Raw genomic sequence first — 25370 nt, 5'->3', positions numbered from 1 at the left:
CCCAAACTCATTCTACGAGGCCACCATCACCCTGATACCAAAACCAGACAAGGATGTCACAAAGAAAGAAAACTACAGACCAATATCATTGATGAACATAGATGCAAAAATCCTTAACAAAGTACTAACAAACAGAATCCAACAGCACATTAAATGGATCATACACCATGATCAAGTGGGGTTTATCCCAGGAATGCAAGGATTCTTCAATATACGCAAATCAATCAACGTGATACACCATATTAACAAATTGAAGGAGAAAAACCATATGATCATCTCAATAGATGCAGAGAAAAGTTTTGACAAACTTCAACACCCATTTATGATAAAAACCCTGCAGAAAGTAGGCATAGAGGGAACTTACCTCAACATAATAAAGGACATATATGACAAACCCACAGCCAACATCGTCCTCAATGGTGAAAAACTGAAAGCATTTCCACTAGGATCAGGAACAAGACAAGGTTGCCCACTCTCACCACTCTTATTCAACATAGTTTTGGAAGTTGTAGCCACAGCAATCAGAGAAGAAAAGGAAATAAAAGGAATCCAAATTGGAAAAGAAGTAAAGCTGTCATTGTTTGCAGATGACATGATACTATACATAGAGAATCCTAAAGATGCTACCAGAAAACTACTAGAGCTAATCAATGAATTTGGTAAAGTAGCAGGATACAAAATTATGCACAGAAATCTCTGGCATTCCTATACACTAATGATGAAAAATCTGAAAGTGAAATCAAGAAAACACTCCCATTTACCATAGCAACAAAAAGAATAAAATATCTAGGAATAAACCTACCTAAGGAGACAAAAGACCTGTATGCAGAAAATTATAAGACACTGATGAAAGAAATTAAAGATGATACAAATAGATGGAGAGATATACATGTTCTTGGATTGGAAGAATCAACATTGTGAAAATGACTCTACTACCCAAAGCAATCTACAGGTTCAATGCAATCCCTATCAAATTACCACTGGCATTTTTCACAGAACTAGAACAAAAAATTTCACAATTTGTATGGAAACACAAAAGACCCCGAATAGCCAAAGCAATCTTGAGAACGAAAAACAGAGCTGGAGGAATCAGGCTCCCTGACTTCAGATTATACTACAAAGGTACAGTAATCAAGACAGTATGGTACTGGCACAAAAACAGAAAGATAGATCAATGTAACAGGATAGAAAGCCCAGTGATAAACCTACACACATATGGTCACCTTATCTTTGATAAAGGAGGCAAGAATATACAGTGGAGAAAGGACAGCCTCTTTAATAAGTGATGCTGGGACAACTGGACAGGTACATGTAAAAGTATGAGATTAGATCACTCCCTGACACCATACACAAAAATAAGCTCAATATGGATTAAAGACGTAAATATAAGACCAGAAACTATCAAACTCTTAGAGGAAAACCTAGGCAGGACATTCTATGACATAAATCATAGCAAGATCCTTTTTGACCCACCTCCTACAGAAATGGAAATAAAAACAAAAATAAACAAATGGGACCTAATGAAACTTAAAAGCTTTTGCACAGTGAAGGAAACCATAAGCAAGACCAAAAGACAACCCTCAGAATGGGAGAAAATATTTGCAAATGAAGCAACTGACAAAGGATTAATCTCCAAAATTTATAAGCAGCTCATGCAGCTTAATAACAAAAAAACAAACAACCCAATCCAAAAATGGGCAGAAGACCTAAGCAGACATTTCTCCAAAGAAGATATACAGATTGCCAACAAACACATGAAAGAATGCTCAACATCACTAATCATTAGAGAAATGCAAATCAAAACTACAATGAGATATCATCTCACACCAGTCAGAATGGCCATCATCAAAAAATCTAGAAACAATAAATGCTGGAGAGGGTGTGGAGAAAAGGGAACCGTCTTGCACTGTTGGTGGGAATGTAAATTGATACAGCCACTGTGGAGAACAGTATGGAGGTTCCTTAAAAAACTACAAATAGAACTACCATATGACCCAGCAATCCCACTACTGGGCATATACCCTGAGAAAACCATAATTCAAAAAGAGTCATGTACCAGAATGTTCATTGCAGCTCTATTTACAATAGCCTGGAGATGGAAGCAACCTAAGTGTCCATCATCGGATGAATGGATAAAGAAGATGTGGCACATATATACAATCGAATATTAGTCAGCCATAAAAAGAAACGAAATTGAGCTATTTGTAATGAGGTGGATAGACCTAGAGTCTGTCATACAGAGTGAAGTAAGTCAGAAAGAGAGAGACAAATACCATATGCTAACACATATATATGGAATTTATGGGAAAAAAATGTCATGAAGAACCTAGGGGTAAGACAGGAATAAAGACACAGACCTACTAGAGAACGGACTTGAGGATTTGGGGAGGGGGAAGGGTGAGCTGTGACAGGGCGAGAGAGAGGCATGGACATATATACACTACCAAACATAAGGTAGATAGCTAGTGGGAAGCAGCCGCATAGCACAGGGAGATCAGCTCGGTGCTTTGTGACCGCCTGGAGGGGTGGGATAGGGAGGGTGGGAGGGAGGTAGACGCAAGAGGGAAGAGATATGGGAACATATGTATATATATAACTGATTCATTTTGTTGTAAAGCAGAAACTAACACACCATTGTAAAGCAATAATACTCCAATAAAGATGTTAAAAAACAAAAAACAAACAAAAAAACAAATTAAGTCAGCTGGTGAGTGAACAATGAATCCATTTAAAATTTCGATTTTAGAAATCTTGCTTAAGTTTGTTGTTTAAAGTATTTGTTCACATGATGATACTACTGATGAAAAAGATGAGAGGAAATGATCACTCTTAGATTCTGCTAGGAAGGCTGGATATTAATGCATTTTTGCTGAGAAGGAATTTGGCAATATGTATCAAGAGTTTTAAAATGATTTTTCTCCTTTGATCCAGAAATTCCATTTCTGGGGATTAATTTCAAAGTTATAATAAATGCTGTAGAAAAAGATTTATGGATATAGATATTTAATAGTCTTAATAGGAAAAACATGGAAACATATACTAACTAGTGATTAAGTAAATTATGGCCCAATAATATGACTGAATTGTCAATATATCCAATACAACCTTGTTTTCAAAAATTTAGTTGTGCGAAATAACACTTACAATATAATGTCAAATGATAAAAGCTGGAGTTATCTCTTGAAATGCCTTCTTTACGCCTTAAATTTCAGTTTTCCATTAAGAAACACATTTTTACTAAAGAATAAAAATTACTATGATAATTTGTGCTGGAAGGGATAACAGGTATTTATGAAGGAAATGTCTTTAGCTCCTTCCTGTTGACACCGCTTATGGAAATTACTAAGGTTTCTAGGGGTGTCTTCAAATAAGGGAGCATCATTTTGTTTCAGTTTTTGTGGTGAGCTGGGACAGTATCTACTGGATATAATCCCCGGGGAAGGGAGGTCTCACTGTGGATAAGAGGATGAAGGACTCATTAGAACATTGTAGCATCTAACATGTTTGCTGAGTTGGAGTTTCTTGTGCATTTTTCAGATATATAGCACATTTTCCTCTCATCCCTTGACAGCATTCCTCCCATGACTGAGACAGGGGACAAAGCCCAAATCCACTACTCTGAAAACATTTTATAGATTTGTATTCTAGGTGAAATCACATATTGGAAAATTGCTGTTCAAACCTCAAAGTTTTGAGACTTAAAGGCAAATATGAGAGAAGCTATTTTCCTCTTTGAAGTTAAAACGTGAAAGGAAGCAGAAGTCTCAGAATTCTAACAGTTGAGGAGTAGTGAGGGAGCACAGAGCTTTATGTAGGGGTTATTTTATTTGGAACATAAATCTACCTATTATCTCTATCATCATTTTAACTTAAAAAATGTTAGAGAGAAAATTCTGATCTGTAGTTCAAATAAAACTGCTAGTAGTTTAACTCTATTCCTTTGGACCTACCATTACCTGATGGCAGGATGTCAGTGTTAGCTTCCATGACAGGTAAAAAAGGTCTGTAAGCTGAATAAGCAACTCTAAGGTGTAAGATGGAGGACTGTAGTAGACTGGTTCCCCGATTTCTAACTATTGATTGGGTAGCTTTATGTGTCCTAACCTTTTCCTCACTCCCCTCTTTATCTTCCCCTTCTTCTTTTCCTCCTCCTCATTCTTCTTCCTCTTCCTTATTTTAAATAGCTCCTTCCTCACCCAAACTCTGTGATTTTAGTCGTTTTTTTTTTTCATCTTTCCTACCACCACGAGAATGTCATTATCCCCACAGATTATCATCATCTTGGTATCACTTAGATTTCTATATTTTAAAAACATATTGAACATATTTGAGATTAATATGTCCCACATCAAAATCTAAGTGCTATCAGTCATGAAGATCATAACACCTCAGTCTTGGGATACAGGAATCAGAGTTCTTTCTGAGCATCTCTTGAATTGGAGGTGGGCAGGAAGCTTTCTTGCTTTCTGGCCATTAGCTGGAAGGAAGGGAGTCTGGGATTGCTTATGGCTATATTCACAGGCTTGCAGAAAAAAACCCAAAAACCCTATATATAATAGGGAAGAATAAGCCAAAACACAGAGAGAAGCAGAGATGAGTAACACACACACACACACAAACACACACACACACAGAGAGAGAGAGAGAGAGAGAGAGAGAGAGAAAGAGAGAAGCTTGCCACCCTTTTCCTTTTTGCAGTTGTAATATTTTTCCCTTTTATCATAAACTAATTTGGGCTGGATTTCTATTACTTGCAATCAAAGCGTTCTGACTATTTCAATGACCATATGGGATTAGCAGTCAGAATCAGATACAGCAGTAGGTATACGGAGTTATCCTTGGATATAATAACTTTACTTGTTTGTTTTTAAACTCCAAAGGAAAGATGAGTATTTAAGGAAGTAAAGCAGTAGGCACTTTGCAAAAGAAATATCAAACTTTGGTTTCTTTGAAACTGTTTAGCTTTGGGGAAGAGATGGAGATGATTAGGACAAGGAGTTTGACTTATAAATAAGAAATAAGAAGGGAGCAGCGAGACTCTTCTACAGCACAGAAGCTGTGTCTTGAAAAGGAAAAAAAGGAATTAATTTAGAATCCCAGGCATCCCACTTTTCATCTGCTCTCAGAAACAGAAATGTGATTGAATACATTATATAGTGATAATACAGAATTTGTCCTTTTCATATTTAAGAAGGATGAGTCTGTGGATAGATTTTTTTGCCTATCAGTTCAGATAAAGAAAATCCTCTTTCTGTCTTACATTCCTCATATCAGGAATGGTCCATGGATGCTGTGGGATACACTTTCCTTCCTTCTACAAACACCAGTCAAGATTTTTTCATCCTTCCTACCACCATGAGAAAGTTGCTATCCAAACAGACTATGATTATCTTGGTATTACTTAGATATACATATTTTTAAAAATATGTTCAACATATTTGAGATTAATGTATCCCACATCAAAATCTAAGTGGTATCAGTTCTAAAAGCCAGAAGTTTGTGGACAGTCAAGGCAAAGTGGTGGTCCTAAGGGTACTCAATGGAATTCTGAATTCCTAGAATGATCGGCTTCTCAGTTTCTAGTATGAGAGCTCACTCTAGTCTTCCTTTGACTAATGTAGAAGTGATATTTTAACAACTGACTCATCACCTGGAGATGCATCAAGTATTGCCTATAATTTGTATCTGGTGTAGATTATGAGTGGTGCAATATTTATTGGCTGAATGAATTTTCCAGCTTTTACATAGAAGGAAGCACAGATAAGGTATTATTTTAGAGCAAAGGCATCTACAATTTTATCTTAATTCCTTAATTTATGCACTGTTCCTCTTCTTCCTGGGGAGTAGGTTGGTAAAAAACTAAAATGATGATGGGTTATATTGTTGGTATGAATTAATCTGTTTATCATTATAAAATGTCCTTCTTTAACCTTGGTAATAGTCTTTATTCTGAAATCTCCTTTGTCTGATGTAATATAGCCACTCCAGCTTTCCTTTGATTAGTTGTTAGCATGGTGTACCATTTTTAATTCCTTTATTTTAGTCTATTAGTGTCTTCATATTTAAAGTGTGTTTCTCTTGGCAGCATGTGGTTGAACCTTGCTTTTTATCCAATATGATCATATCTGCTTTTTAATTGGGGTATTTAGACCATTTACATTTAATGTAAGTATTGATATGGTTGGTATAAATATACCTTCTTGTTCTTTGTTGTCTCAGCTATTGGGTGCTTCCCTTTTTCCTCTTTGCATGTCTTCTTTTGGATTAATTGAATATGATTCCGCTTCATATCTTTTGTTGGCTTGTTAGCTATAACACTTTGTTTTATTAATTTAGTGGTTGCTTTAGGATTTATAACATACATCTTTAATTTATTACACCCTTCAAGTAATATACCATTTTGCATATAGTGAAGAATCTTAGCAACAGTATACTCCCATTTTTTTCCCTCCTGAACTTTGTACTATTTTAGCACACCTTTCACTTTTATATATGTTATAAAAGTTACATGTTATAAATATAATACTACATTTTTTTCTTCTTTGTTTAAACCAGGGATTGGAAGACTTTTTCTATAAAGAGACAGTCAATATTTTAGGCTTTGAGTGCCATATGGTCTCTATTACAATTTGCCACTACCACTGTAGCTCAAAACAGCCATAGATAATACATGAATGAATAAGCATGACTGTGTTCCAATAGTACTTTATTTTAAAACTAGCAAGAAGGATTTGGTCTGTCTTAGTCCATTTGGGCTGCTATAACAAAATACCAAAGACTCAGCTTATAAACAACAGAAATTTATTTCTCACAGTTTTGGAGTCTGAAAGTCTGAGATCAGGGTGCCAGCACTGTCAGGTGGAGGCCCTTTCCAGGTCATAGACTTCTGGCTTTATCTTCACATGACAGAAGGGGTTACGGATCTTTCTGGAGCTCCTTTTATAATGTACTAATTCAATTCACGAGGGTTCCACCCTCATGACCTTAGCACCTCCCAAAGACACCACCTGCTAATACCATCACCTTTGGGCATTAGGATCTCAACATGTGAATTTTGGGGGAGACACAGATATTCAGACCATAGTGTGGTCTGTGGGCTGCCTTTTGCTAATCCCTGGTTTAAATAATCAATTATCTTTTTAAAGATCTTACTGGTGTTCTTCATTCCTTTATGTAGTTTCACATATTCCTCTGGTATAATTTTCCTTCTGCCTGAAGGACTTACTTTAACATTTCTTGACATGTAGATCTGTTGATGTCAAATTCTTGCAGCTTTTGTATGTCTGAAATATTCTTAATTTCACCTTCATTTGTAAAAGGTATTTTTCTGGGTTTAGAAGTCTAAGTTAACAGTATTTTCCTTTTGTCTTTTAAAAATGTTGCTGCACTCTTTTCATACAAGTGTTTCCAACAAGAAATCTGCTGACATTCTTGTCTTTATTCCTGTTTACATGAAACTTGTATACTATACTTGGTGTAGTTTTCTTCATGTTTCTTGTACTTGGGATTCATTAAACTTCTTGGCTCTATAGCTTTATAGTTTTCATCAAATAAAGAAAAACTTTGACCATTATTCTTCAAATATCTGCACCCTCCAACATTTGAGGGATCCATTCATTTGTGATTTAGGACTCCTGATGCTTTCCTCTCCTCTCCTTCTCCTCCTCCTCCTTTCCCTTCTCTACCTCTTCCTTCTCTTTCCCCTCCTACACATTCTCTTTCTGTGATTCATTTTGGAGAGTTTCTATCACTATGTCATCAAGTTACTAGTCTTCTCTTCTGCATTGTTTAATTGGCCATTTATCTCAGCCAGTGTATTTCTCATTTTATACATTTTAGTTTTTAATTCTAGAAGTACAATTTGGGACTTTAAAAAGTATCTTCCATGTCTCTAGTTAACGTTTTAACATATGGAATACCATTATAATATCTGTTTTAATTTCCTTTTCTGCTAACTTTAACATTTATGTCAGCTCTGGGTGGATTTTTGTTGAGTGACTTTTCTCCTCATTATGGGTTATATTTCCCTGTTTCTTTGCATGTGTGACTAGATGCCAGACATGGATTTTTACCTTGCTGGATTCTAGAGATCTTTATATCCCTATAAATTTTCATGAGTTTTGTTCTGGATGCAATTATGTTACTCGGAAATAGTTTGATACTTTTGGGCCCTGCTTTTGTGATCTATTAGGTGGGTCTAAAGTAGTTCTCAGTTTAGAGATCACTATGCCCCACTACCAGACTCTTTTTGGGTATTCTACTCAAGCCCCCATGATTTACAAAGTTTTCCAAACTGCCCATGTAAGGTCAGGCATTGTTCCTTCTAATTCTTTTGGGTGGATTTTTCCACAGTCTCAGGTAGTTTCCTCACATGCATATGTTGATCTGTACTTAGCTAAATAATCTAAGTATTTTCAGATTCCAAAGTTCTCTCTCTGAACTATTCTTTCCTTACCAGTAGTCTGTTCTCCAATCGCTGTGGTCTTTCTGGACTTTCAGCTTCATTTCTTCAACTTAGGATGTTGGGAGGAGTCCAGGGGGCTCTGTCTGTTTTCCTTCTCCCTGCATTGAACTCTGTCAAGGAGTGGGGTAATTGTAGCCCTTACCTTATTCATTTCCCATCTCTCACGGAGCACTGTTATTATTTGCCTGATGATTTCCAGTATCTTGAAAACCATCTTTTCATATGTTTTGTCCATTTTTTGGTTGTTTCAGGGGGAGGGTAAATTGGTCCCACTCCAGACTTTCAGTGACACGTATTCCAGAGTGCCAACCAGCCAAGGCAGTAGGTATCACACTGTAGTGGTTAAAATTTTAAGTGTCTTAAGGGCACCTAGTAAATAAATTTTTTTTCTTTGCTCATATTTAGAATAAATAAGAGACAGCTGTGGAGTCACAGAGATGGCGACTATGAGATCTGCTCCTTTCTTATAAAAGTTGGAGAAAGTAGCTAAGGTTTGCAGTCACCTCACTAACATTTTACCTTGATTTAGATAGACTTACGTAGTCACAGGTAGCATGATCAAACACAAGCCAACCCCAGAGGCCAGCCCAGATAAATATGCAGCCTGAAGGGGCAATGAAAGTTTCCCCAAGGCAGGTAGGGAAATGCCAAAAGGAAAGAGAAGAAGGAGCTGGGTGAAGCTCTATCTCCCAAATTCTACAGATAAGTAACTCCTCCTCCCCTGGGGACACCTAGTGTGGACTTTGAAAGAGGCTTGGGATGTTGTTATAAGAAAGGTCCCTACCTGTGGGGACCTCCTCCTCCCTGGAGGAGTAATCTTGTCCTAACTTAACACTGAAGTTCTCGAAGCTATTCAATTCAAAGACACATACAAGGATGTCCCCAGTGTGAAGTTTGAGCTCAGACCTTACTCCAACAATGCTACTTGCTGGAGCATCCCCCCTGCATCAGTGCAATAGTTAGTAAAGTATTTGGGAAACATCCTGCCAGCCTGGAGACCTACAGTCCTGTGATAATTTGCTTGCTGTCTGCCATCCGTCCATTGTTGATTTCAGATCATAGGAGGATTAAAACACATTCCTCCTCCCAAGTGCCTGGTAATCCAATCTAAGCCGAGGGCTTTAAAAGCTCAATAACAATAAACCCCCATTCATTTCACCTCAGTTAACTGGGAATCAACCAGCAGGCTGATAAGGGCTAGGCTGAAATTTACCTTTGCTTTGAAAGGCTTTCTCCTTACAGAAATCGTACAGATTCATATATCACTGATGAATATAGATGCAAAAATCCCCAACAAAATACTAGCAAACAGAAACCAACAACACATTACAGGATCATACACCATGATCAAGTGGGATTTATCCCAGTGATGGAAGGATTCTTCAATATATGCAAATCAATCAATGTGATACATGATATTAACAAATTGAAGAATAAAAACAATATGATCATCTCAATAGATGCAGAAAAACCTTATGACAAAATTCAACACTGATTTATGATAAAAACTCTCCAGAAAGTGGGCATAGAAGGAACCTACCTCAACATAATAAAGGTCATCTACAAAAAACCCACAGTGAACATCATTCTCAATGGTGAAAAACTGAAAGCATTTCCTCTAAGATCAGGAACAAGACAAGGATGTCCACTCTCGCCACTATTATTCAACATAGTTTTGGAAGTCCTAGCCACAGCAATCAGAGAAGAAAAAAGAAATAAAGGAATACAAATTGGAAAAGAAGAAGTAAAACTGTCACTGCTTGCAGATGACATGATACTATACATAGATAATCCTAAAGATACCACCAGAAAACTACTAGAGCTAATCAATGAATTTGGTAAAGTTGCAGAATACAAAATTAATGCACAGAAATCTCTTGCATTCCTATACACTAACGATGAAAGATCAGAAAGAGAAATTAAGGAAACAATCCCATTCACCATTGCAACAAAAAGAATAAAATACCTAGGAATAAGCCTAGCTAAGGAGGTAAAAACCTGTACTCAGAAAACTGTAAGACACTGATTAAAGAAATCAACAGTGACACAGATGGAGAGATATACCATGTTCTTGGATTGGAAGAATCAATATTGTGAAAATGACTATACTACCCAAAGCAATCTACAGATTCAATGCAATCCCTATCAAATTACCAACGGCATGCTTTTTACATAACTAGAACAAAAAATCTTAAAATCTATATGGAGACACGAAAGACCCTGAATAGCCAAAGCAAACTTGAGGAAAAAAAAATGGAGCTGGAGGAATCAGACTCCTTGACTTCAGACTATATTACAAAGCTACAGTAATCAAGACATATGGTACTGGCACAAAAACAGAAATACAGATCAGTGGAACAAGATAGAAAGCCCAGAGATAAACCCACACACCTATGGTCAACTAATCTATGACAAAGGAGGCAAGGATACACAATGGAGAAAAGACAGTCTCTTCAATAAGTGGTGCTGGGAAAACTGGACAGCTACATGTAAAAGAATGAAATTAGAACACTCCCTAAAACCATACACAAAAGTAAACTCAAAAGGTATTAAAGACCTAAATGTAAGACCAGACACTATAAAACTCTTAGAGGAAAACATAGGACAAGCACTCTTTCACATAAATCACAGCAAGATCTTTTTTGACCCACCTCCTAGAATAATGGAAATAAAACCAAAAATAAACAAATGGGACCTAATGAAACTTAAGAGCTTTTGCACAGCAAAGGAAACTATAAATAAGATGAAAAGACAACCCTCAGAATGGGAGAAAATATTTGCAAATGAAGCAAGGGATTAATCTCCAAAATATACAAGCAGCTCATGCAGCTCAATTTCAAAAAAACAAACAACCCAATCAAAAAATGGGCAGAAGACCTAAATAGACATCTCTCCAAAGAAGACATACGGATGGCCAAGAGGCCCATGAAAAGCTGCTCAACATCACTAATTGTTAGAGAAAATGCAAATCAAAACTACAATGAGGTATCACCTCATACCGGTTAGAATGGGCATCATCAGAAAACCTACAAACAATAAATGCTGGAGAGGGTGTGGAGAAAAGGGAACCCTCTTGCACTGTTGGTGGGAATGTAAATTGATACAGCCACTATGGAGAACAGTATGGAGTTTCCTTAAAAAGCTAAAAATAGAATTACCATATGACCCAGCAATCCCGCTGCTGGGCATATACCCAGAGAAAACCATAATTCAAAAAATACATGTGCCCCAATGTTCATTGCAGCACTATATATAATAGCCAGGTCATGGAAGCAACCTAAATGTCCATCAACAGACAAAGGGATAAAGAAGATGTGCTACATATATACAATAGAATATTTCTCAGCCAGAAAAAGGAATGAAATTGGGTCATTTGTAGAGATGTGGATGGACCTAGAGATTGTCATACAGAGTGAAGTAACTCAGAAAGAGAAAAACAAATATCGTGTATTAACGCATATATGTGGAATTTAGAAAAATGGTACAGATGAACCTATTTGCAGGCCAGGAATAGAGACACAGATGTAGAGAACAAATGTATGGACACCAAGGGGGGAAGCGGGCAGGGGGTCGGATGAATTGTGAGATTGGGATTGACATATATACACTAATATGTATAAAATATATAACTAATAAGAACCTGCTGTATAGCACAGGGAATTCCACTTCGCTGTACAACAGAAACTAACACAACATTGTAAAACAACTATACCTCAATAAAAAAAAAAGAAGAAAAGGCTTTCTTCACACACATTGAAAATTGATTGGGTAAATAGAACATCAGGTGAATGATGGGGGGAAAAAAGCACAAGGAGAAAGAGACATTAAATTGCTCTCATGATAAAAACAGCCTTTTACCAATAAGTAAGAACAGTCTCATAGCAGTGGAAAGGGTGGAAAGGGCTAGACTTTTAGAGTCCTGAGTACTTGTTCTAGCTCTTCCTTAACAACTGTGCCACCCAAGCATGCTGCTTCCCCTCCCTGGGACTCAGTTGGTTCCACTATAAAATCAGAAGTTATTCTCCATGGACTTTTATAACTTAATACAATGATAACAATTGATATGCTCAATTTAAAATAAACCCTAAGTTTTCATTAAGGCAGGCAACCCCACTGAAACAGTGTAGTAGGAAGGACTACTCTGTCCTAAGACATCTAGATAAATCACCATAACCCCAGGAGGCCAGTCTCTCCCAGTTCTAATCTGTTCCTCTCACTTTTGCCAGCGATATTTCCAAGAGTCAGTTATGACCTTGTCTATTCCCATTTGGTGGCTCTCAGGCCCTCATGATAAAGTCCATACTCTCTAGCAAGGCACATAAGAGTGCCCACAAAATCTCCTGCTTTGGGATTTGCTCATCACCCAGGCCTTAGGTGCCAGCCTGCTGGATTCTGTATATACAGTTCCCAGGATGCTCTCCACTCCTTCAGACTCAGTGTGTTCGCCTATGCTGTTCCCCTGTTTTGCCCAGGAACTGTTACAAGTCCTCCAAATCTCAGCTCAAGCAACAGCTCTTTGTAAATTCTCCCCCAACCCCACCATGCAGAGTTGGTGATTTCCTCCTCAGTGTTTTCCTCATGTACAATCAAGAGGTGGCATGTTTGCCTCTTCTGATAGACTATGGATTCCTTAAGCATAGAGGTTTTGTCCTACTCCATCTTTGTATGTTTGAAGTCCAGCATGGGAATACAAAAGGGCTTATTGCATGGATGAATTAAAACAGCATTTAAAAGTAATAAAGAGGCAATTTTATAACTATGCCATAATTTAGAAATTTCCTTATTTGAGACTGGCTTTCCCCTGATAATCTGAGTTACTGAAGGGTACTTACATTTCTGAGGATTCTCTAAGAACTGTTAGTCAGGAATAGTTTGCATTGAAAATTGCATTTAAGATGAAGAAAGGGTTTAGTTAGTAAACTGAGACTAGATGTTAAAGAAAAGTCATTTGGAAAAAGTCATGAGCAATTTTTTTTAACAGTATTTTTATCAGCCCACAATAGTAGAGTCTGGTTTACTTGATTTTATGCTAAGCAGAGTCATAGCCATGTTTCTACAATTAGAAATTGTAATTGATGGTTCTATAAATGAGTGGGTTTCCCCAGAGTCTATACATTTTTGGCCCATGGAGATGAGGTGTTTGGGGAGAGGCTTAGGGCCATCTGTTGGGGCTGCTGAAAATGGAATTCAAGCATTGGGTGATAGTGCTTTCAACTCAAAGTTTTTTTTTTTTGATACTATGAATTTCCAGATTTATATATGAGAAAACTGACGTTCAGAAAGGTGCTTCATATTGATTGAGTGAATTCAGAGTTCCTAGATCTTGGCACTATTGACATTTTGGACTGAATAATTCTTTGTTTTTAGAGGCCAGGCTGCATGTTATAGATGTTTAACCACATCCCTGGGTTTTCCCCACTAAATGCCCATCCCTAGTTGTGAAAAAGACCTCACTCCATATGTTAACAACAGGGAAAGAAAATTGCCCCATTAAGAACCACTGGATTAAATGAATCAATTAATAAACCTTACCTGAGGAAAGCTGAAAGGCTGCATTAAGTCCATGATTAAGTTTTTCTTTTTGAGTTGGTGTTAAAATTAATTAGATTCAATAAACATACATTGCACATTTGTCTGTGAGGCTGGGAGGCAATGAACAAGACACTGTCCTAGGTGCTGTGAAATTGTAGAGAGCTGAAGAAGAACTCCTCTGTCCCTTTAAAAACCTACACCACCTTACAGGGTGGTGGGGAGGGTTCAGTGAATTAAAGTGAGATCATTGCAGACAAGTCAGTATCCTCTTTGCTTGTACAACCAGTGCCCGAACAGTAGTTGTCAATCCATTCTTGCACCTTAGTGATCAAGCACATGATATTCTACATCCATAGTAAACTTTGACTAGGTGTATAAGGGGCATACACATAATCGTTACTACTTTTAGTTATTCTTTAGAAAATATTACATCAAAAAACAACAGAGAAGCCTGACAGAAGTATTGTTTTCATTGATGCATAAAATAAAGGAAAATATATAGATCCCATTTCCAATCTTTGAAAAGTTTGATAAATCTTGTTTTGATAAGCCAAAGGGAAGACACAGAGTGGAAAAATGGGGAATGGACAGTATTGGGGAGCAGATTCTGTCACTTCATCTTTAGCTGGTAGAACCAAGGCAATCAGAAGGGTCCATCAAGTGTAATATGATTCAGGGGTTCATGCCCTAGCTCTGATGCTCATTGGCCATGAGGCCCAAGCTCAATCTCTACAGGGTGGTTGTAAAAATTAAGCATATATGCATATATATATATATATATATATACATATACACACACACACAATGGAATTTTACTCAGCCATAAAAAGAAATGAAATCGGGTCATTTGTAGAGATGTGGATGGACCCAGAGTCTGTCATACAGAGTGAAGTCAGAAAGAGAAAAACAAATATCATATATTAACGCATATATGTGGAACGTAGAAAATGGTACAGATGAACCTATTTGAAGGGCAGGAATAGAAACGAAGACGTAGAGAACAGACGTGTGGACACAGTGGGGGAAGGGGATGGTGGGTTGAATTGGGAGATTAGGTTTGACATAAATACACTACCATGTGTAAAACAGGTAGGTTGTAGGAACTTGCTATATAGCACAGGGAGCTCAGTTCAGTGCTCTGTGATGACCTAGGTGGGTGGGATGGGGATGATGGGGGGAGGGAGGTCCAAGAGGGAGGGGATATAGGTATACATGCAGCTGATTCACTTCACTGTACAGCAGAAACTAACACAACATCGTAAAGCAATTATACCACAATAATAAAAAGCTAAGCAACTAATACATAGTATCTGGCACATGATAGGCAATTCTAAATTGGAGTTTTATTTTCTTCTTAAACCTCTTAAGCATTTAGTAACTCACTCATTCACTCAACATTGAGACCCTACAGACACGTGTCAACAGAGAGCCATCGTGCTGTATTAGAAAGTGGGCTAGAAATGCAGGCAGAGGCCAGATTGTGGGCATCCTCGAAGAGCATGCTTTTTGGTGGACAATGGGGGCAACTGAAGGTTTTTTGGGAAGGAAGTGATAGGAAGTGATCCATTTTCAACTCATTTACATAAAATAACTACCACTATTCCTCTCTCTCTCCCCTGCTTCCCTCTCTTCTTCTGGCATTTCTATAACATTCTATAATTTTTGTTAAGCTTTTGTTCCCATTAGTTAATTTGATCCCCAAAGCAATATACCAGTGTATGCATTATTACTATCTACATTTTACCACTGAGAAAACGGACATTCATGCAATTGGACCAAGATTACACGGCTGGTAAGAGGCTGAATTTATACTTGAACCCCAATCTTAGTATTCCAAGCCTTCTCCTGTTTCTTCTATACTCCACCATCACAGGAAAATAAAAACCAATATAGGGCTTGTGTGTTATCTACCCACCAGGGAAAAATTCAGAACATCCCTAAATACCTTGCTTCCAGGCCATAAGAATAACAACTAGACTCAGAATAACTTTATCTTTGGGTTTTGTTTCAGTACTATTTATTTAGTGATTGTTCTCTAAGTGTCTTTCTGATGGCTATCATTCGATTTACAGACCCACTAGGAAAAGAAGTAATTTCAAACTGTTATTATTTCACAAAATAGCACTGTGTTTTAACTGTGCCAATTTTGTCCCTGCCCCAATGCCTTTAAGAATGTGCTTTCTGGACCCATATCTATTGTAGATAGTGTTCTGAACACTTTGTAGCATTACTAAATCTTAGTTTAGTTTAGCATCGCTAGTAAATCCTGCTTAATTTTTCATAGGGTTCACTGCACAGAAATGGGGTACATCTTGTTAGCTAAAGCTATTAGGTTTCAGCTCTCCACCCATGCTATTAGCACTGGATAAAAACCTCAGGATTCGTGGGGTCTAGTTGTCTCTACAGATAAAGACACTGGGACCCAAACAGGGAAATGGACTAACTCAGGGTCTGAAGGGAGGTAGTGACAGAGGCACTACTCTAACTTAGTTTACCTACCTCCTGGTTACCCTTGTGACTCTTAAGAATGGCCCATGGGCCAGCAGCATCATTGAAACCTGTGAGATGTTAGAAATGCAGAATTTGGGGCCCTACCCCAGGTTTACTAAATCAGAATCTGAACTGTAGCAAGATATCCAGATGATTTCTATGTATATTAACGTTTAAGAAGCACTGCTTTATATTAAGTCGAGCTTTTGCTTGTGTAGGTATTTGTAGCTTTGTGTAAGTGTATGTGTGTGAGGGTCAACAGGGAAAGGAAAGGAAGAGGTCAGGGCAAGGGGGAGAGGAAGAGGGAGGGAGAGAGAAAATGACTGTTGACTGATTCTGGGGAAGTGTGTGCTGGAGATAATGAAATGTCCACATGCTGTCCTTTAAACACTTGACACATGGGGCTGGCATTCAGGTCTGAAATCTAGGGAGGGAGACTAATCTGTATGCAGGGCATTTCTAAATAGGTGGTGGATAAAACATGGAGGGAACGAGATTATCCAGAGGTAGGTGGAAGGAAACACTAATATTTGGGAGCTGGCAGACCAGCTAAAAGAGATGTCAAGGAAAGGCCAGGACTTAGCAATGGGGACCTCAGTGTCCTAGAAGCCATGAAGAAGTGCTTTTAATTCTTTGGTTAACGTTGTCAAATAACAACAACAACAAAAAAGATCAGAGAGATGAAAACTGAAAATTCTCCTTTATATTTCATACCTAGGAGGCCTTTGGTTAGTTGGTTAGGGGCCCCATCTAAAACCCGTGTCCTCTGATTGCAGAACTTTTCTTTGGGCAGATGTTTCAAATACTAACCTCAGGCCATTCTTGTCCTTGGTGGTGGGACCTTCAGTGCTTCATCTGCCACTTCTGCTGCTGCTGCTTCTGGCCTCCCTCCTGCCTCTCTGCCTCTGAATTCTTGGCCCTTGTCTTGCCTCTTAGTCACTGGACTAAACTTCCCATCTGACCCTTTTTCTGCTCTTCTGTGTGCCACCTTTTTCAGACCACCAGTGCCTCCTAACTTAGGTTTGCTGGGACTGATTTCCACCACCTGATTGCTTCTATTCCCATCAACTCCCAACATATATTCCTTAAACTGAAATGATCTGAGCTGTTAAGTCCCCACACAAAATAACTGGGGCACCAAACTCTGTTTAGAGAGTTGTTCTAAACACTTAATGTGATAGGAACATCTCCTCTCTTAGAGTAAGTATAGTTTAAAATAAGCCACAGGGGGAAGATGGGCTCCTAGAAAGAAGCCCAGATTTGCCCTTGGTGCCAATGGCTTAGCTGGTGCATCAGGAGAGAAGTATGAAAAGTTTAAACCATTTACTCCAACACAATTACCTGTACATAATTTTTAATGGGTTTTTTTGGGCATTAGCATGATTCTGGAGGAAAATAGAAGGGATTTTTCAATTTTTGAAAATAGCCGGTAGAACTTAGATTCCTAGTTACTGCTTTAAAAACAGGATTATTGAAAGTTGCTGTACAAAGTCTCCAGTTGCTGGCTGCCTTCTCTCTTTTAGGCTGGACTGGTGACATTAGTTCTTGATGTCAAAGACATTAGCACGGTTATGAAAAGTCAGGAGGAGGAAGGATGTCAAGAATGGGTAAGACCAGACAATGTCATTGACGTCAGCCCCAAGCTACACTTTTTTTGTGTGGGACGCTAACTAGGTACCTTCACACATCACCTTGTTTAGGTCTCACAACAACCATCTGGAGTAGGTGTTATTATCTCCACTTTGTAGACACGACTCAGCAAAGGTGCATAGCATGTTAGTGGCAAGAAGCAAGATGCTAACATACTGCGTATTGAGTCTATGTATAATGGGGTGATTTTTAAACTTGGGTCAGAGTCAATGGAAAAGAAGTATTATAGAGTAAAAGAGTCAGCAGAAAAAAAATATTAAAAAGGAGTATTTTCTGTATTTCCTTTATAAAATTTTACAAGCCTACTATAATTCAACCGAGGTTAAGTTCGTCCTTCTAAACATATCATTCAAGGAAAGGGCTCTAGGATGATGGCAAAGGAGAATTTTCCCCAAATTAAAGATCCTGGGCCATCCGGATCCTCTCTCAGCTCTGCACTTCCATTTAGGCGTCAATGGCTGTTGCCAACACCTGGACTGTTTATCTGCTCTGCTCAGCATCTTTCTACATCCACTTATCATCTTCAATAAGTGCCCTTCTTGAAGTCATCTACGAAGCCATTTAGGTGCCATGAGCCTCAGCTTCTCCATCTATGACTTGGAAATGATAGAACTAACCCATGAGATCATTTGGTGTTTGAATCACATAAGGTGAAACTTATGTGGCAATTTTGATAAAGAGTAATGGAAAAATATGTAACATTGAGGACAGCAACTAGCCCACTTGAAAACTAGTGCAAAACTTTTTAGAGGGCTTCCCTGGTGGCACAGTTGTTGAGAGTCCGCCTGCCGATGCAGGGGGCACGGGTTCGGGCCCTGGTCCAGGGAAGATCCCACATGCCGCGGAGCGGCTGGGCCCGTGAGCCATGGCCGCTGAGCCTGCGCATCCGGAGCCTGTGCTCCGCAACGGGAGAGGCCACAACAGTGAGAGGCCCGCGTACTGCAAAAAATTAAAAATAAATACCTTTAAAAAAAAAAAACTTTTTAGAAAGACATTTTGGTTCATTGAATGAAAAATCTTATAAATGTCAGGTGGATTCAACGACTAAAAACTAAAAGAAAGTGGCTGAAACAAACCGAATTTCTGAAAGAAACATAGAAAAACTTGTTTAAAGCTGTTTCAAAAATGGCTCACTAGGGCTGTCAGGATGGCCGAGTGGTCTAAGGCACCAGACTCAAGATAAAAAAAAAAAAAAGGCTCACTAGCCCAATGCGTTTAGTGACTATTTGTCTCATGTGTAGAAACTGCTCTTTAAGTATAAATGAGGCAACTCAATGAGAGACATTTGAGACATTTCTGGTACTTGGCTGTCCTTTAGATATTGTCATCAGTTCTCGTCATGCTCATATACCAGTTATCTTATATTTCTCTTGATGCAGTGATTAAAATAAGCATTTTATCAGAATGTGCATGCCTCTTTTCATAATTATACTTTAATTTAATAAATGCTAATTTAGTGCCTTATAAATGTAGTCCATAGTATTAGGCATTGTGTAGAACAGTCACACAAAACTTGTCTTCATCATGAGTTCTATTTTAAGTGTAAGTCTCATGAGGGTGGACACTGTTTTATTCACATTTTGCATATGTAGCCAAGGCGGGGTGTGGTAGTTTAAGAGGCCAGGGAAACTATAAGTAATTTTAGGTTGCTTAGAGACTCTGCGTTAAGTAAGACATAAATCAGGAATTAGACAAGGGCTGGGGTATTTATGTATTGTTTGAATATATTATGTTGCAAATGGAGAAAGCTGCTAGCACAGGATGGATGGTGGATGGAGATTTAAGTCTTTCTCTGGAGTTGTGGTAGACTCTGGCTTTAATTACTTCTAAAGCAGGTGAAAGGTTTTGTGGCTTTCTCATTGTATGGAGTGAGAATAGACTTCTTCTCTTGACTTTGCTAAAGTTCCATCACTAGACCATAGCAAGCAGGAAATGAAAATCTTTGTAAAATAAAGGCAACTAAAACAGCATTTGATGGAAAGGTGGAGGAGGAAGAGCTGGTATAAGGGAAAGACTTGGGGCAGTGATAAGCAGGGTGTTTCTTTTGTAAATTGTGCAGCTTGGTTGGAAAAGTATTCTTGCTGAGCACCCTCCCTAGGCAAGGTGGCCAAAAAAGTAATAAATGTGAAAATATGTGCTTTATTGATCTGTTTCATATTTGGAGTGTGATGGGACAGGTGACATCATTCTCCTCAAACTTGGAGGGGCCAACAGAGGGGAACCTGGTGAGGCCCTGGACTATTCTTGAATGACTGACACAGTCAGGTGCTTAATTTTTTTTTTTTTTTTAGCGGTACGCGGGCCTCTCACTGTTGTGGCCTCTCCCGTTGCGGAGCACAGGCTCCGGACGCGCAGGCTCAGTGGCCATGGCTCACGGGCCCAGCTGCTCCGCGGCATGTGGGATCTTCCCAGACCGGGGCACGAACCCATGTCCCCTGCATCGGCAGGCGGACTCTCAACCACTGCGCCACCAGGGAAGCCCAGGTGCTTAATTTTTATAAAACAAATAATAATAAACATCAGTCTGAGGGGCACTGGAAAGAAATCAAAAGTGAGAAGACAAGGTTAAAGGTCTGACTCCCTCATTAATTACCTATGTGATCTTAGGGAAATAATGCTGAGCTCAACTTCCTAGTCAAGGAAATGGACCTAAGAATACCTTACCTAATAGATATAAGGATCATGTGATGATGCTGTGAAGCCCCTTATAAGCTACAAATTGTCCTATAAAATTTGCTATCTCTAATTGTGAACAAGTGGGTGTCATTGTAGGGCAGGGTAAGTTGAGGTGGTTTCATTGCAAATCATATTTCCTTCTTTTCAAATATAAAATTATGTCTACTGGTGCATATACAATAAATCTTTTCTTAACATTTTCTTTTAAATGACCCTCCACTTTGCCCTAAAGTCTGACCAAATGTGGTCTCAACAGAATTCTTTGTAAAAAGTTTGGAGACTGACTTGTCAGAGCTGTATCATAGTTTAGTTTTGTTGGAGTATAATTTGTCTTTCTATAATCCCACATCTTTCTTGGTTTTATTCAAGTCGTTCAACTACTAAAAATTAATCTCCCTGAGACCGCTCCTTACAGACCTATCAGGAAACAGCAGCAGAATGTCATAGAGCCAACATTAGACACTGAGGTAAGAGGACAATGAACTTTCTTCCCTAGATTTCTAGTTGTCTCTGGTGGACCAATTGAAAGTTGATCACTATGATGATAAGAAAGAAAAATGGAGGTAGAAGAGAGATGGCTAACAGAGGGTGTGCTCAGGTAGCTCTTAATCATAAACTGAACAAAACAGTTTGTTTACTTTTGGGAGTTTTTTAAACAAGGCACTTAAAATGGAGAGCTTGAAAAATTCTCAGAAAGAAATTCATCTGCAGTAACACAGGATGGAAATGCCTGGGCCAGTAAAATAAGACATTTCTGTTGCGCTGGGTAACTGGATATGAAATCTTCAAGAAATTATAAAGAGTGATTTAGTTGTGCCTCTAGTGTTATGGGAAATAACTTATTGACGTAGCAGGTTTTGTAACTTGAGCTGATTCTACAAGATGGCTCTAAAATGTTAGAAACCAGACAAGAGCGTGAAGATTAATAAGTTATACTGATCCCTAAGGTGTTGACTGTGTCTATTCAAGGTTGTTACGAAAGTTTGAAAATGTATGAAGTTTTTGACTTACTGGTCATTAAAGTACTAAAAGAATTCTGTCCAAGTTAGCTTTGCAGTTTCAGTGAGAAAGCCAAGCCAACTGGAACAGATTTTCTCCCCTCATTTTGCCTCCTCTGTTTATTTCCTGATTGGCAGATGGACAGATGTGTGAATGTAAATGCAAACCACTCTGACAGGTACTGGAAAGAAAGAGTTGCTTATGATGATAAAGTATCTGCACTCAGCATGCTTCTACTGTGCCTGTGTTATATACAGGTGGATGTATAATGCACATTATTGGCTTCTGTCTTAGCTAACAAAAACCTGTGCTCACACAGCAGGGAATTATATGCAATTAAGTTTTTTCTTTTTCTCAGGTTTATTGAGGTGTAATTGCAAATTAAAAAAATATATATATATATTTAAGGTATGCAATGTGATATTTTGATAATCAAGCTAATTAGCATGTTCATCACCTCATATAGTTACCAAATTTTTTGTGCATGGTGAGAACACTTATGGTCTTCTCTCTTAGCAAATTTCAAGGATACAATACAGTATTATTAACTATAGGCAAAAGCTTGTACAGCAGATCTCTAGAAGTTATTCATCTTGTGTAACTGACACTTTATACTCATTGAATAGCAACTCTCCATCTCCTCCTCCCCTAGTGTCTAGCAACTACCATTGTACTTGCTGTTCCTATGAGCTTGACTTTCTTAGATTCCACATATAAGTGAGATCATATGTGTCTTTCTGTGTCTGGCTTATTTCAATTAGCATAATGACCTCCAGGTTTATTCATTTTGTTGTAAGTGGTAAGATTTCTTTATTTTTAATGGATGAATAATATTCCATTGTACGTGTATGTGTGTGTGTATGTATTTATATACACAAATGTGTATATATATATATATATATATATATATATACACACACATACACAAATGAATGGATTAAGAAGACATGAGATATATATATATATATATAGGTTGGCCAAAAAGTTCGTTTGGGTTTTTCCATACCATCTTAGGGAAAACCCGAAAACTCTATGTATATCTTTATCCACTCATTTGTCAATGGGCACTTAGGCTGTTTCCTTGTATCTTGGCTACCATGAATCATGCTGCAATGAACATGGGAGTGCAGATATCTCTTTGAGATACTGATTTCATTCCCTTTGGATATGTATCCAGAAGTGGAATTGCTGGATGATATGGTAAATCTATTTTTAATTTTTCAAGGAACCTCCATACTGGCTATACCAATTTATATTCCCACCAACAGTGAACAAGGGTTCCTTTTTCTCCACATCCTTGTCAACACTTGCTATTTGTTGTCTTTTTGATAACAGCCATTCTGACAGGTGTGAGATGATGTCTCATGATGGTTTTGATTTGCATTTCCCTGATGATTAGTGATGTTGAGCATTTTTTCATGTGCCTGTTGGCCATCTGTATGTCTTCTTTAGAAAAATGTCTGTTCAGTCTTCTGCCCATTTTTAAATAGGATTTAAAAAAAATTAAGTTTTATGAGTTCTTTGGATATTCTGGATATTAACCACTCACTGAATATATAATTTGCATATATCTTCTCCTATTCAGTATGTTGCCTTTTTGGTTTTTTTTGTTGTTGTTGATAGTTTCCTTTGCTGTGCAAAAGCTTTTTAGTCTGATGTAGTCTCATTTGTTTATTTTTGCTTTTGTTGCCCTTGCCTGAGGAGATATATCCAAAAATATATTACTTAGACTGATGTCAAAGAGCTGACTGTCTAGTTTTCCTTCTATGAGTTTCAGGTCTTACATTCAAGTCTTTCAATCCATTTGAGTTTATTTTTTGTATATGGTGTAAGATAATGTTTCAGATTCATTCTTTTGTGTGTAGTTGTCCAGTTTTCCTACCACCATTTATTGAAGAGAATGTCTTTTCTCCATTGTATATTCTGGCCTCCTTTGTCATGGTTTAATTGACCATATGTGTATGAATTAATTTCCAGGTTCTCTGTTTTCTTCCATTGGTCTACAGTCTGTTTTTGTGACATCACCATATTGTTTTGATTACTGTAGTTTTGTAGTATAGTTTGAAGTCAAGTAGTGTGATACCTCCAGTTTTGTTCTTCTTTCTCCAGATTATTTTGGCTCTTCAGTTTCTTTTGTGGTTCCATACAAATTTTAGGATTATTTGTCCCACTTCTGTGAAAAGTGCTATTGGTATTTTAACAGGGATTATATTGAATCTGTAGACTGCTTTGAGTAGTATGGTCATTTTAAAAACATTAATTTTTTCCAATCCATGAGCACAGTGTGTCTTTCCATTTATTTGTGTCATCTTTAATTTCTTTCATCAATGTCTTATAATTTTCAGAGTACAGGTCTTTCACTTCCTTGGTTAAATTTATTCCTAACCATTTAACTCTTTTTGACACAGTTGTAAATGGGATTGTTTTCTTCACTTCTCTTTTTGAGAGTTTGTTATGAGTGTACAGAAATGCAACAGATTTAGGTATATGAATTTTGTATCCTGCAACTTTACTGAATTCTTTTATTAGCTCTAAAAGTTTTTGGTGGAGTCTTTAGGGTTTCCTACATATAGTACTATGTCGTCTACAAATAGTGACAGTTTTATGTCTTCCTTTCCAATTTGTATGCCTTTTATTTCTTTTTTTAAATTGAAGTATAGTTGATTTACAATATTGTGTTAGTTTCAGGTGTATAGCAAAGTGATTCAGTTATTTGTTTTTCAGATTATATTCCATTATAGTTTTTTACAAGATACTGAATATAATTCCCTGTGCTATACAGTACATTCTCATTGCTTATCTATTTTATGTATAGTAGTTTTTATCTGTTAATTCCATACTCCTAATTTGTCCCTCTCTACCTCCTGCTCCCCTTTGGTAACCATAAGTTTGTTTTCTATGTCTGTAAATCTGTTTCTGTTTTGTATATAAATTCATTTGTATTATTTTTAGATTCCATATATAAGTGATATCATATAGTACTTTTCTTTGTCTGACTTACTTCACTAAGTGTAATATTCTCTAGGTCCATCCATGTTGCTGCAAATGGCAATATTTCATTCTTTTTTATGGCCGAGTAATATTCCTTTGTGCATGTGTGTGTGTGTGTGTGTGTGTGTGTGTATAGTATATATATATATACTATATATATATATATATATATCACATCTTCTTAAGTCAATTTCTTTTGCTGTCGTTAGGATTTCCAATACTATGTTAAATAAAAGTGGCGAGAGTGGGCATTCTCATCTTTTTCTTGATCTTAGAGGGAATGCTTTCAGCTTTTTACTGTTGAGTATGATGTTAACTGTGGGTTTGTCATATATGGTCTTTATTATGTTGAGTTACATCCCGCCTTACACACTTCATTGTAAGTGTGTTGCACTCAACACACTTGTTGAGATGTTTTATCATAAATAGGTGTTGAATTTTGTCAAAAAATTTTTCTGCATCTATTAGAATGATTATATGATTTTAATCATTTTGTTAATGTGGTGTATCACATTGATTGATTTGTGGATATTGAACCACACTTGAATTCCTGGAATAAATCCCACTT

This window comes from Monodon monoceros, unplaced genomic scaffold (genome assembly GCF_005190385.1).
Source record: "Monodon monoceros isolate NGI ecotype Baffin Bay Population unplaced genomic scaffold, NGI_Narwhal_1 Super_Scaffold_7, whole genome shotgun sequence".
In the NCBI taxonomy this organism is placed as follows: domain Eukaryota; kingdom Metazoa; phylum Chordata; class Mammalia; order Artiodactyla; family Monodontidae; genus Monodon; species Monodon monoceros.
Note: the sequence above shows the minus strand (reverse complement) of the source record.